This window comes from Oryzias latipes, chromosome 16 (genome assembly GCF_002234675.1).
Source record: "Oryzias latipes chromosome 16, ASM223467v1".
In the NCBI taxonomy this organism is placed as follows: domain Eukaryota; kingdom Metazoa; phylum Chordata; class Actinopteri; order Beloniformes; family Adrianichthyidae; genus Oryzias; species Oryzias latipes.
Genome location: NC_019874.2, coordinates 21603780 through 21618436, shown reverse-complemented (window position 1 = coordinate 21618436; position 14657 = coordinate 21603780). Strand labels below are relative to the sequence as shown.

At 43.0% G+C, this 14657-nt stretch overlaps 1 protein-coding gene across 1 annotated transcript in view; it reads right to left on the bottom strand.

The window, feature by feature from the left end:
• LOC101157246 (ETS translocation variant 3-like protein) overlaps positions 1 to 14074 on the bottom strand; it is a 42173-nt gene extending 28099 nt beyond the window's left edge. The window contains exons 1-2 of the mRNA XM_004078236.4: positions 13655 to 14074; positions 10511 to 10676 (exon numbers count right to left, since the gene is read on the bottom strand). The gene's annotated coding sequence lies outside the window, so the exon portion shown is untranslated. The remainder of the gene's footprint in view (positions 1 to 10510; positions 10677 to 13654) is intronic.
• Between the last annotated feature and the right edge of the window lie 583 nt (positions 14075 to 14657).

The following is a 14657-nucleotide window of genomic DNA, read 5'->3' as shown; positions in this document are numbered from 1 at the left end:
TCGGAAAATATGGTCCCTCTCTCCTCTCCTGCCTCCCGCTCCGCATATCACTCCTGTTTTCTGTCTATCCCACCTGATATCATTCTGTCACCTCTGCGCCAGGCTCTTTTTCCATCATCCCCCTCTATTTCTTTCCTCCCCGTTTTTATTGGTGCGCTGCATTCCACCCATCATGTTTCACTCCTCCATTTCTATCCATCTTCATGTCGCTCTCTTAATCCCCTCTCATTTGCTCCCCTCTGCCTTCATCCCTGCCGGTTCCCCTTCCTGCTCCTGGTGCAAGGCCGGATATCGGTATGAGCATAAGGGGGGTGCAATGCCCCCTTTAACTGTGATGGCCCCCAAAAATCCAGAATTAACTGAAGAGAAAGAAAAACACAAATACAAACACCTAACAAAAGAAATCACAATAAACAACAGAATACAAAAATATGAGATAAAAGACAAAAAAACGTACAGATGGATGGATTGACAGATGGACAAATAAACAGATATAAAGAGAAAAAAGGGTAAATGCAGTGACTCCTCCCCCTTCACGTTTTAAACAAGAAGTACACACTGGTCCCAAAATGTCAAAATACCACAGACGTCTGTTGAGAAATGAACAGCTATTACTCAGTCATTCTATTTATTACCAGTACCATTCTTTCTCTGATACCTTTTTTATTATCTTCTTGCAAAAACTAATTTTTATTTTTCACTGTAGCGCAAGTTACTCAAATTATAAACTGACCAATGAGATGCCTCAATGAAAGTAGGTGGTCTTGCGTCGATTGTTCCAAGTGTTTGATTGACAGATTTTCCCAAGTCCACATTCAGTGCAAGGGGTGTGACCTTCTAACATCTAACTTCTGACTCCTGATTGGAGAGAGTGGTTGCCATAGAAATGTCGACCGACATGGACTAATCTTTGCTTACTGATGACGGTGACTGAAGTGACTTCATTTGGTTGGAACAGGAAGCAAGTAACTTTCTGTGGGTGGCGTCCCCCTAACTCGGTTACATTCTCAGAGATAGTCCTTGGCGCAAACCAGTGTTTTGCCTGTGCCTGTCCAAAGCCCGGTAAACTCAGAGGGTGCTGTCAGGAGGAGCATACCATATAAAACTACATAGATATGGATGAACTGATTTAATGGTTTTCTTTGCATTTTAGGGGCTTGGAGGCAAATGAGACCCAAAACAACACACCAAGACTTGACCCCTGAAATTATACCTGCACCCAATAATGGAGGTGGCTAAATACGGAGCCTTTTCCACACTGCTGTCCCATTTCCTTCTGTTCCCTCATTCTGGTGTATTTCCTCTCTTTTGTTCACCCGTCCCTCTTTCATGCCTCATATTGCATTCTGGTCCAATTCCTGAATTCACGATGATCCTTTAAGTTCAGCTCCTTTCATAAAAAACTTTAATCTTGCAACTGTTCCCTCTTCTCTTCACTTCTTTTTTTTCATGTTTTCTGACAGCTATCTGCTATGAAATGTTGTTCCGACCACTTATTCTGCTTCATCCATCCTGGATTCATCTCTTAGCACCTGCCTCTTCCAACGTCCCCCTTTTCTTTTTCTCCATCCTCTCCCTCTGCATTCCAGCCGGCTCTCCCCCTCTCATCCGCAGCCTGAGCACAGAGCCCCATGTGTCGGAATCAATTAGGGCTGAGAGCCGTCGCGGCCGCTCTTTCACGGAGGTAAATATTAAACTGCGCCAAGCACCGAGGAGGAAGAGAAGGGGGGAGAAGAGGGGGAGAGAGGGGGCCCTCCGTCCCTAATCCAGCGCATCGATCAGGCGGGGATGAGGGTAATATATTATTTTGACAAGATACGATCCTCCGACGCGCACCGCTATCCCCGGCGATCGATTTCTTTTTTCTCTACTACCCCCCCCCCCCCCCCCCCCCCCGGCCCTTCCCTCAGTGAGAGGGACGGAGTTTGTGTGTAACTGTGCGTTTGACACAGGCGTGCGCGCGCGCGCCGTTGTTGTCGGGCGCCCCGGCGCGCGCGCGCGCTGGAGTGTGGGTGGGTGACAATGAGAGCGGCGTTGGGAAATGAGCAGAAGAGACTGAGGACGGCGCTGCTAGTGGGCGCGCGCGTTTACAAACAAGCCGCTGTCTAAACAGCCGCGTCACGCGCTCACCCCAAAAGATGAATGGCTGAGAGAAGCGGAGGATTGTATTTTACTTTTCGCTTTCCAGAAGCATAGCCCAGACGTCAGGGCACCAGGGTTACAGTTAGTAACAGAATTAGAGACAGAGCTGACCTATTGTAAAGTTAAGTGCCACCCCCACTCCCACCCCCGCACAGTCCCCCTGACTCCCCTCAATATCGCTTTGTAAACTGTGTCTAAATGCTAAAATCCCAGATCAATTTTTTTTCATTCAACCTCTCGCCCCATCACCGCCTCCTCCAGTCCACCGCCTCTGTCCTCCTCAAGCAGTTCAAGTTGCTGCCCTGCAGTGATGGAGGACAGGTGTGCAATTTGGGCACACAAACAAATTTGTGCAAATGTTTAGCCTATTTTTAGTTTGTTCCCAACTTTTTATGTCCAGCAGTCGTGCTATAGAGAAACAGAGGGCTTCTTGTGGAGATATACATGTAACAGTGGGGGTAAAAGACCCGATTTGATGAAAATTGTGTTTTGGATGTTTTTAACATTTCCTTGTGGCATTTTTCTCATGATTGAGGACAAATACAGCCTAAAACTGCATTTCTGAGTCTTTTTTTTGGTTAAATTGTTGTAAGTCAGGAGCAGACAAATAAATGATTGTGGGACTTAAATTAAACTACTCCAATTGGACACTCCAGGTGTATAGATATAAACTCTTTTGAGCCAAATTTATACCAATATGTTGAATTTATCGTGCAGGCCTGACAGAACTCACAATAAATGTGAAGTGAATTTGATTGTCAATGAAAAAGGTAGGGGAAGGCAATTTAACTTGAGAATATAAGAAATGGGAAGAGAAGAGGGGACAGATAACAACTATAACACCAACTGATAGTTATAGATTTACTATGCACTCTGGGATGCTGTCAGGTCCTTCGTTTGTACTTAAAATGGGAGTTTGATGTTAATAAAAATCACAAATGTTTGAGACAGTTACATGTTTTGTTTCAAAGTAACATAAAAAGACATGGCAGACAGGAAAATGACAGTAACAGTGATTAATAATTGTATTGATCAAAAGGTTAATGATGAACAGGTAAGCAGGTTACAGTTTCACTCATGACAGATAAAAAAGAATATAGAATATATATGTATCTAAACTGCTCAAAAAAAACAATTGATATGTTGGTTCGGTGTATGTCAGCAATCTGAAACTTGAGCTGAATTTTTTTTGCAAAGCTAATTTTTATCTGAAAGTTTATTCTTTATTGATTCTGCCAGGGTAATTTTGCAGAAAAATTGCAGTTTGCATGAAAGTTTATTTTTAAACAGTTGAAATTACATTTATACTTTTACTTCAAGTATTGAACCTCTGTAATCTGAGATTAACATGTGTGCAGATTTCAGATTTTAAACTAAAATATCTTTTAAGTAATGATCAAAACAATGTTTTAAACTTAATTACTTTAATACTTTAACATGTCAATCAGGGCTATCCAACTCTGGTTTTTGAGATCTCCCACCCTGTCTGTCTTACACTTCCCTCTGCCGACCACATCACTCACTTGGATTAGCCGACCATACCTGGTTCAGGTATTCAGCAGCAAGAGGTGCAGGGAGAGCTGAAAACAGGCAGGGTGGTATAGAGCTCAGGGGCCAGAGAAGAGAGTCTCTGATGTAACTTATACAACTTTTTTGGGGTCATGGGACATTTTTGGTTTTGGAATCAGTCAGAACAAAATACCTGCACTCAAAAGAATCCAAGTGAAAATTTGTTGGCAGGTAAATCCATTTTGGTATCCCAGATCAATATCTCAAAATAACTAACTTTTCTCTGGATACATTTAATTCATTTGGCTCAAACTTGCAAATAAATAAAGCATTAGGACATAATATACATGAATATGGTGATGCAAATCAATTCACCAAGTACATTTACACATATTTTGATGTTTAAAATACATATTTTTATGGTTTGTGATGGTTTGAAGACTAATCATTTAGGTACACAACATCCCCACTAGCCTGGAGAGAAAAACAAGAGTTGCGTTTGTCGATACTGGCTTGGCTGAGCTTAGACAATCCCGGTGACCCTGCACCTACACTGTAAATTGCATTTTGACATTTTTGTTGTTTTAAAGTGTTATTGTAATTAAACAGAACAAGCTCTTGGTCACGTTGTTGGCACAATTAAAACTTTAAGTCAAATACATCTTAGCGAAACAAAACGTCTTAATATGAGATTTTACGTTCAATTGATTTAACATTGGAAGTTCAATCTTCTTTTCTTTTAGCCCTTCCAATTTGCAACCATTAGATGGCGCTAAGCGGAAAATATTAGCTATTTACTCAGAAAAAGAAGAAGAATAAGATAAAGCCTTGGGAAGTTCAGACTCCAAGCATGGTGGCACAGTGGTTGGCACTCTTACCTTACAGTGGGAAGGTTCTGGTCTAAATCCCAGTGTGTTGAGTTTGTATGTTCATTCCACACTCATAAACTGAATTATTACTCTATATTGCCCTTAGATTGATTGTCTGGCCCCGCAACACACTTGTAGCCTGCCCGGGGTGTACCCTGCCCTCATCCAACAGTGGCCAGAGGTTAGACTCAGACAGACCGAAAACGGATTCAGCAGGTTAAGAAAATGGAGGAATCTTGGTGTTCAGCTATTGTAGTTCTAATTTTTTATTCTTTTATAGTCTTCTTTAGGTCTAGTCAAAAAAAAGTGAGTTCTTTTGAATAATATTTGCTACTTAATTTGATTGCAACCCCTTGCTTAACATAATTTAAGTTTTTAAATGAGTTGAGAAAAAAAGTTATAACAAACCAAAAGAAGTTTACATGACCTAAAAATCTATATCAGAATAAATCATCATTGCTTTGGTTAAACAAGATATTTTAATTGAATACAACAAAAGGTTATGTTAACACAACAAATCAAACTGTGAGGCAGCCCTTTAACTCATGCTTTTATGTTGAAACGTTGTGTTTTGCTTTACAGTGTATATGCATGTGTGCATCAACCCGATCCGTGTGGGCAACAACTGTTTTAATCTATCCTTTTGAGTGCTATAGTGATCCAACTGCACTCAAGTCATGCACACGTTAAGGCGCCCAACAAGTTTCATCCCCCCAGAAAGCTCCGTCCAAAACAAGAGCGACAACACCCGCTGGTTTCTCACTCTGCTCCCTCCAACTCCCCATCTCCCACTTTCTCTGTTTCTGCCCACTGCGACCGAGTTTTCCTCTTTCTCCGCCCGCTCTTGCTTTTATTGTGCCATTTTCTGCCACTTTGGCCCAAGACAGAGAGCCCGTAATGCAATCTCTCCCCCTCTCTGTCCCCTGCTGTGAGCGAGAGTAGCTTGGCCTGTGTGCTGGGTCGGGGAGAGGGGGGGGAGACGGGGTCAAGGTGAGCTCTAATACACTATTGATCCGCTCCAATTGAAAACCTGATGGAAATTTTACCCCCCTCTCCTCTTTTCCTCCTCATCCTTCCCCGGCACCCTCCCTTGCCTCTCTGTTTTTCTCCCCCCCCCTCCTTTCTTCTACTCCCCTCTCCCTTCCTATCTCCTACTCGTCTCTTCCCTTATGTCTTTTTTCCTTTCCTTTGTGTTTCCTCCCTGGTGTCTGGAGTCTTCCTCTTTTTCAGTGTCTACCCCCGTTCACTCCAATCTGTTTTCTCTCCCAGCTGAATGTCTCTTTCAAGCGCCGACCACTTTCTTTCCCTTGCTATCTGTGTCTGCTCTGAGCATCCCTCTGCTTCCATGTCTTTTTAACCAGCCTTCTAATCATTTCCCCTTCTCTTTTGGACTTTCTGTCTCCTCTTCTTTTCCAATGTTTCTATCTTTATCCTTTCATTACCCCATCCTCCTCACGAGTACTGCCTCTCTCCCTCCTTCTCCCCCCTCCTCTGACTGTGCATCAGATGGTCCATTTCTCTCTAACCCAGTGCATATTGATCCTTATGGCAGTAGCATGCAGGGCGAGAGCTGCGAGGACCACTGCTACAGTGTATTAAACGCCACAAACGCTTTGGACGTGGGGCCTGAGACACGCCTCCCCGGCAGGGCCCTGTCAATAGCTGCTCCCTCCTGTCAACAGCAGCCAAATGGCCACTCAATCTGAGACTTGTGATGAGCCACAGAAACAGCAATAGACGTGTCACCGAAAAAGTATGGCGAATCTTTAAAAGGAGCAAAAGAGAAGTGTAAGAAGTACGACGCAGTAAAAAGCACCAACAACAGGCAGTAAATGCAAACAATCTACTTGCCTATTAAAGACAAAAAGTAAAACCTTTCAGAAAAACATGCATTCAGCTTTGATGCAAGTCAATCGAAACCATGTAACGCCATTTCCATCCAAGACCCTGAAATGTAGCAAACAAAATGTACAATCTCATCTCTCAATTTGCTCGATTGTTTGCCCTAACGAGCTTTCTAATAACATGCTGTTGTCCTGCAGTTGAGTGGAGCAGCAATTATGCTGGTAGCTGTGGGTGCAACGCGCAATTCAGCCGCATCTAACAAAGAAGGCACAAACGCTGGAAAAGCCTGAACAAAAGGGGAAGGCAGCAACGGAGACAAACCTTTCTGCAACTACCCATTACTTTGCAACTTAACGAGACAGACCTCTCCCTCTCACTGTTTCTATGCAGAGCGGCCTGCTATCACCGCAGCGCTCCAGTGGGAGATAAATGGAGCAAAAGCGTGGATGTGCGCTTGATTTATGTACTGTTGTGTACGTGTCAGATGGGCAAGCTATCAGGAACACCATCTCCCAATAGACATAGAAATGCAACAGCAGTAGATGGACCCCTCTGTCAACCCTGAGACCCCTGATATGCATCTGGAACAGCAGAGCACAACAAGTAGGGACTAGAAAGGTCGGTTTTGCAGTAGGAGGAAGGGGAAAATAAAAGGAAACTCAACATTAATTTAGTTTCTAATTCCAATTTAAAGGAGATTCATCAATTTTCTCCATTGGAGTTCTTTTAAAACGTCACAGCGCCCTCAGCAACACTCATTGAAGCATCCACTTCCAATGAAAAACCTATGTAAACACGGGCTTTCAAACGTCTCACGCTCATATGTAGCTATGCAAGTTTTTGAGCTATAGGTACAAAGCTTGTGGCCACTGAATGTGGTCAAACTTTGACCAATAAGGGATTTGGTAGTGACGTATGGATGACAACCCCTTTGATTAACGGAAGTGCCAACCATTTGAAAATTGATCGTTGAGGCGAAATTGCGGTTATTGCCTGGCAGGAATTGTGCATGTACCAAGTCTTTCATATATCGGGATAGAGCTGTGAAAGTAAAACCTTGAGCAAGATTCCTGAGATTTGCACTGCTTCAACATTTCGCACCAAGCCTCTTCCAACTGTAGGTGGCGGACATGCACTGGTAAACAGTTGCAAAATAAAAAAAATTAAAGACTCTCCATGCTTGTCCAGTGTGAACACCATACGCTAAAAGCGTGTTTGAACGCACATCACATACCCTTTTTTTATGTAGCTTTACAAGACGCAGAGCTCTACTGTTCAGACTCAAGAACACTACAGCTGTGCAAACAATAAAAGCAGCGAGTCCCAAAGTAAACCAATCACTCTGATTCTTGGTCCAGGTTTACAGCACTCTGCCCCTAATTTGTACATTTCCTGGCTTTTGGATTTCAGACACCTGTTTCATTTTCCCCACTTCTCGCTTTCAATCACTCAGTCCCATCCCCCTCCACTCCTCCTTTCTCGTTTCACCCTCTCCATCTATTTCTTTCTCTCTAGGAAAGAATCAGTCTCACCTTAATTGCGCTTAAATCGGATTAATGACTGACCGGGGACAAGGCGACTTCATCTCTCTTCTAGTAAATTTCTTCCTATTTTCTTCTTTCCTGCATCACTCTTTTACATTTCACCCCTCCTTCCCCATCTCCTCGCGTTCTTTATTCCACGTTTTCTCTTTTTTCCCTCCAGTGCTCTCTCCATCCCGTTCATCTCACCTGTTCCTCTCTGTCCCCCTTGTTTTCCCTGGTTAACTTCCCTCCTTCCGTCTTGAACCTCTCCATCACTCATCTTTCTTTCATCTTTATAGACTCCGTCATGCCTCGGCTCTGCTCCTCATTTCTCTCCTCTCCTTTTAACATTCTTTCCGCAACTTTCAATCCTTTTAAGACCCACTCCAATGAAAAAGTTGTTTTAAACATGTTCTTTTTCTTGTGATGGAGGACTTTTATAAAGAAATTGAAGCTCAAATTGTCATTTCTGAGTATTTTGTTATTTAAATAGTTGTGAATCGGGAGCAGACAAAAAATGCTGTTGGAAAAAGCTTGTAGGTGTGACGTATCACCTGCAACAGGCTGCAAGCCTGCTCTGTTTCATTCTGATTCATCTGCTTGTAGACGACTAGATCCATGTACGTCTTCATTGTCCTCGTCTGAGCTGGCATCAGGCTCAGAACTGTACAGCTGGATAGTTCTGATATTGGTCGCCATTGTTGTGGCACTGGTAATGTTAGGCTGGGGGTGGGAGGGGCTGCAAGCTAGCGGGATAGTATGTAAACTGATGGATGATGGGAAGTAGGGGCAAGGCCTACTCCACACAAACAGTCCCGCCCACAACTCAGAGACGAATTTTTAATTAACTTGTGCCACTCTGCAGAAACGTTTTGTTTTTATTTTGCCTAAAACGGCATAATCTTAACTAAAGACCACTAGGAATGCTTTTAAAATAGATCAAAAGATGATCAGAGTGAGACTTTAACATCCTTAATGTCATTTTTCCACGGACTCTTTGACCCAGCTGTCCCCTCCACTCCATCAGCACACCTAAGAGTCTGGATGGGCTCTGCCTCTTGCAGGGCGTTGTGTTTAGAACACGTCGATGTGGTCCTGTCATTGCCTCCTAAGTGCTTTGACAATACTAGGAATCTGCTGTCATGCCACTTCAAGTAATCTCAATTGAATTACATTGAACTGAGACGGCGGTAGAGGGTTGAGGCGTGCGCCGGTGTTCATGGAGCTCCAGATCTACTGAACAGGCACTCAGACAGAAACTGAAAACACAAATTGGAGGCAGCTGCTTTGGTGGTGGCAATTTGAGTGTTAACTGGATTACAAAACCGCAAGCGGAGATTAAAAAAAAGTGCAGAAAGATCAGCAAAACAACAGTTTCCATGTCACACCAGGGTGATCTGTACTAAAGGTGCAAGGCCAATTGTGCCAACTTCCAAACCCCTGCAGCTCAAAAAAAAAAAAAAAAACAGAGGGAAGAAAGACCAGCCTTGTGGACAAAAGCTCATTTTCCTCTTGGTTGCACACTGCTGCAGGCGGGCTAACATGCCACAGGAGAATTCTACCACTCATACACCTTTGTTTTCCTCTTTTCTTTTTTTCTTTCTCAACTTGACACACGACAGCAGCAATGCCATAGCCGAAGCAGGATTTCTGTCAGCCCAAAAGGCAAGTTCTGTGATCTGAGGGCAACAAAGTCGCCCGTTTCTTTGACAGACCGAACTTGGAGCTGTCCTTTCCCTTACGGAGGCACATTTGGTCAGCTTTGCCCCTGCCTCCCCCCCAAAGTTCCTAAAACGTCTCTGCAGGCCCATTTCTTTACAAGTACTCAATGTCCTTGTTGGGTCTCTCCCTGAGCAGCCAAGATTAAGCATTTATCTCGGTGGTCCTCCTTTTGGCCCTAAACGCCTGTGAGGATGATAAGAGTCACTGGGATTTGTCAAATTGTGAGCCATTGATTAACTGACCTTTCACGGCTCCAAGTCTCTCAGCCACTCCACTAACTGCCGACAGGATAGATAGAGAGATAGATGGATACATCGGGCTGTTATTATTGCGCACAAAGTTGTAGTTACCAGGTGTGGCAGCGAGACATGACGAGGGAACAACAGCTATAGAAAGGGGCAGTTAGATTGAAAAGAACGTGCAAATAGTGAAGAAACAGCCCACAGGCAGTGAATTTGACACGTGTTACTGCTGGAAAACAGTAAGGAGTCTTGAGTAATGAATCACAAATGTAAGTTGTGCTAAGGGGCTAATATCAGACAGGGTGAACTGGGAGAGCAAAGATGAGCCGGGAGGATGCGAACAAACATCTTTGATTATTTGGAGAATTCAGGGCTTCACAAAAGATGGTTCAGAGTTAAAAGTGGACATATTTTTGTGACTACTCTTGTTTATCTGTAGTCATCTTAAATTGGGAACGTCAACATTTTACTTATGATTTTTGCTGTGGCTTTAAACTACATCTCTGGTCAAACTGAAAACTTCTGTTTGCTGTTAATCTCATATTTTTATCTTAATCCATCCAAACTTTTGTTTGGATCAGAGCGCATAGGAAGGGAAGGCGTGAGCGCACGCAGGAAACAATTTTCCAGCGTGAGAGAGTGGAGGAAATTCACCCACCTGGACCTCCACGTCGCTCCGCCTCAGAGATGCACCTGAGGCCGAAGCCCGATCACTTCCGCTCGGGTTCAACAGGAGTCTGGTCGCCGGTGCGCTCGATCCGATCCGGGGATGAAGGCGCGCGGAGGGAACAGAAGTGCTGCGTTCTCACTGCGCAAAGGCGACACTGAAACAAACAAATGACAAGCGTCATCATGTCTTCTGTTAAAAGTGTTTTTTTTTTCCATCCATCTGAGTAAAATGAAAGGGCTTGAAGCAGATATGTGGCGCTTCAACCCAGCTGATTGGAGCCGGTCCAGGCGTTCGTGTTTTTTTTCACCCCCGCCGGACCTCTGCTGCTTCACACACCGGAGATCAATCATCCTACTGTCTGTTTACTCTCCAATAGTTACAAACAAACAGCTGATATTGGAAGATGTCATGATTATCAGAATTGGTGATCTTGTTAACTCAAAGAATAGATGATTCAAATCATCTGAAGTTCGTTTGGGTTTGGAAGTGAAAGCGCTGCGGACCAACGCCTGTCCTTGCGCGCGCGATATTCAGCGCGCAGACGGAGGCACCTGAACGCAGCACGGCGGGAGGCTTGTCATCGATACATGAGACGCTTGCTGGAAAGATTATTGACCGCATTAACTAGCCGCACTTTGATCATACCAAACTGCTTTACAGACAACAAAACATGAAAAATAACATTTTTTACGAGAAAAAAAGATAATCAAACCCATTCATCAGCTGTTAAAATGTTCTTTTTACTAACTAGGGAGGTGGATGAGGAAGATGAAGGAATGTGAAAACCTTTCAGGTCGAGGGTTTAAAAAAAAAAAAAAAAAAAAAAAACTTCGACCGGCTTTACTCCAAAGTATAAATCAAATATTTTTTGGAAAATTTATAATAACTTAAAAGTCGAAGACAAACGTAGTTCAAAACCGCATATCAAACTATGTGTCGGGGACAGTTAAAACTATAACTGAAAAAAATCTAAAAAGACAAAAAAAAGCTAACATTATAATTGGCCGTCGACATTTTCATTATTCAGAAATTGAAACGTAGATTCATAATAGTTAGGCATAAAATGTATGAAAAAAGCTTGATAGAAATAAAGTCTTTACTTTTAACATTTTGTTGAGTGAACGTTCCGATATAGTAATAATACAAATAATTATAATAATTTCATTTAGATAACTTAAAAAAACATTTAAAGATTAAATAAGATATTTTTATTATTACCTGGATCGTCTTCCTTCATATTTACTAAAAGTGATGAGTTAACGAGGGGAAATGCGTGGAGAGGTGAGGGATCAATCAGGGGAGGGTGAGTGACGTGGGGAGAAATTTCTCAAAATGCCATTTAATGACGGGAATGCTTCCACCTGCTGTTGACAGCAGAGGGGACGGGGAAAGCGGCCCGCCATCAGTGGCACAAAGAGCTGCGACATAATCCAATTATCCGGCACAGAGTTCACACACACACACGACACGGACACAACAGGCTCCTGAGACCTCAGGCGGGACGGCCTGTTACAGGCCAAGCGCAAACAGACTAGATGAACTAAAGTAGAAAAAAATGGTATAAAATATTTGATGTCTAAAATGTATAAAATTAATTATGAAACATTTCAAAAAGATCTTCAATAAATGTAAATAATTTTAAAACAATTATAATTATTAGCATATTTGCATTAAATCTAATTACTCATTATAATTAATTTCTTAAATATTAGTATGCCTCTTTCAAATTGGAAAATTAGGCAAAATTCTACACCTTTTAACTTCTCCCTTAGGCACGTGCACTGTGCACACTTTTTAAAAACTTTTTTCACATTTTTATTTTAATGTTTTTTTTTTTTGGAGTCAGGCTAAGTGTGGAGTAAAGTTATCAGTGGAAAACTGGCGCCAGAAAAAAAAAACAACAACATGGGTTGGGGTTGCTCCGAACCCATTGATCGACCTCTTAATCTGCAATAGTTACATGCATGTATTGATTTACAAACACTGTTTATCTGGAAATATACTGACACAAATAATTGATGGAGTACACCCACGGCGCGCATAAATATGCATCAAAGTTGTGCGGGGGGCAAACACCTAAAAAATACCAAAAATAATAACATACATGAAGGAGAGGCCAAATCAAATAAAGATTATTCCAAATATATATATATTTATATTTATTTTGCTCATGCTTGAGTCCGCATCATATCGATGCGCACACTTCTAAAATAAATTCCCAAGCGAGTCTGGAAGCGCGCGCAAATCAGAGGTTGTCTGGAACAAACAGAAATATTTCTGGCATTTATTACTCATCGTTTGCTTTCATTGTTGTTTGTTTGTTGATGGTAACAGATCATATTGTATGAGAATATAAAGTACTTTTATTCATTTTATGCAAGTTTTTCAGAGTTTTTCTCCAAAAGTCTGCATGCTTCAAAGGTGCGCATGTGGATTTAATGATCACCCCAACGGTTTGCAAAATTCAAATTATTAATCCGATTACATTGACAACAAATCCGAAGTGCTAAATAAATCATAATCCAGAAAAAAGACGCGCAAAATCGCACAACTCTGACGAATGTCGCTCCACATCTGGGACTGAAAGTCGCGGATTTCTTTGCGCGCTCAGAGCTGCGCACAGATTAGGCCAGAGGGGGAGAATGGGAGGGGGTGGGGGGTGCCCGGCCTCAGTCCCGTGCAGCTCACCGCGTGAATGACTGTTTAATTGACTGATTGATGCAGCGGCGTGGAGGTGAGAGCTGCACGCCTTAACAAATAGAGACATTCAAAAGGCTAATCCGGGCCAACGCGGACAGCTGAACGCACAAGCGGGACTTCCTTCCACTCCTGCTTACGACATGTCTGGCGATTAAAAATCTTTGAAAAGAAAAAAAAACAACTTAGTTTTGACTAAATAAAGCCAGTTCTTCTCAAACTGTCCCAGGTCAATAGCTTATTACGCACGCTCCAACTTTTTCTTTTATTTTAGGACAACAAAATTACAATTCTCATATTTCAACAATATTCCAACAACTCACATATTTTGAGCAGAGGACGATAACAAAAACATGTTTTAAACAAAATTTCTTAGATGGGAAAAAAATTAAACATTCTATACAAAAAAGAAAAAAAGTAAAAGACGCAACCAACCTCCGGTTTTCTCTGCAGGAAGTGCTGTTCTGAGCGGCTGAAGTGCGACCAGTCAATCCACACGCATTCAGTCTGACAGCGCACCGACGCAGCGACCGGAGAGGCGCACTCTACCAACCTGAACCCGGGGAGGAGAGCGGAGGGAGGGGGGAGGAGAAGTGAGAAGAGGAGGTGTGCATCTCTCTCTGTCATCTCTCTCTCTCTCCCTCTTTGTGGAGTCAGTGTGTGTGTGTGTAAGTGTGCGCGCGCGAAAGTAGTTAATTAGTAAATCCCCATTCGCTCTGCCTCGGGTCGGTTTGTTTTCCCCGGTCGACAAGCCGAGAGGAAAGAGAATTTGAAGTAGGATTCGACCCGTTTCCGCTCCTGAGTCTCATATATGAGGTATGTGAGTGTGCAGTGTGTAGTGCTGGCTTTGTGAGTGTGTGTTCGTCTCTCCTTTCAGGGCTCTCATGCTGCCGCCACAGGAGCCCCCCCCCCCTTCAGGGTGCCTCCACCCGCGCTGTTACCTATCATTGCTGCCTTGTCACCAAAAAGTTGCCCTCCTCACACCTCCTCAATCCAGCTCTCCGAACACAAACAAACGCAAGTGGCGTCTTTGATGGCTTTCAGGCGCTAAACTCCAGGATGAATCAGTGATTTTCAAGATTAAACCTGAGCGCAGCTGCGTTTTCTCCTCTACCTCCACGAGTCTTTGAAAAACTTGGATTTTTAGGAGTGGATGCCAACGGGCAGAGTATCTTTGGCAAACAAGAACAAACATTCAACATTTTCAATGTGCACCTATATGCAAAATCTCCCACACATGCAGATGTGCTCCTGCCGAATCGACTCTGGCTTTAACAAACTTTAATTATTTAATTGATCCCCAATCAGCGACTTAATAATCAATTAAGTAAACCAATGGAACCCAGCTGAGGGCAGAGAGCAGGAGTCTATGTTAGAGGGACCGGGAGAGCAGACGATGGGAAAAGAGAGCTTAAAATGGAGGGAAGACTTTGACAAC